Genomic DNA, 468 nt, shown 5'->3' on the forward strand with positions numbered 1-468 from the left:
TAAGTATTGCACTATGTGTGGTAAAACATAGAACAAGTTAGGAGGAGGAGCTGAAAAAAGAAAGTCTATAGGAGTGGGTCTGAAAGAGAAGAAACTTAAAGGAAAATAAATATTTAAGGTAGTATTATGTTGTTGTTGTTATGTGCCATCAAGTCGTACCCAACTCATAGCGACACTTCCTTGGGTTTCCGAGGCAGAATCACTATGGAAGTAGATTGTCGCATCTTCCTTCCAAGGAGTGATTGGTGGGTTTGAACTGCCAGCCTTCTGGTTAGCAGTCAAGTGCCTTAGGCACTATGCTACCAGAGCTCCCAGGTGGTATTATAGTACATATCTAAAAATGTAGTCATTAAATTAAGAAAAGACATTCGTAAACTTTGTCTTAGAATGTCATGATAGCAGGTTCCATAACATTAAAAATAGCGCCTTGGGAGAGTAGGTACAAGAAAAGGAAGCTTTTAAATATTT

This window comes from Orycteropus afer, unplaced genomic scaffold (genome assembly GCF_000298275.1).
Source record: "Orycteropus afer afer isolate SDZICR_OR568_19922 unplaced genomic scaffold, OryAfe1.0 scaffold00203, whole genome shotgun sequence".
Classification (NCBI taxonomy): Eukaryota; Metazoa; Chordata; class Mammalia; order Tubulidentata; family Orycteropodidae; genus Orycteropus; species Orycteropus afer.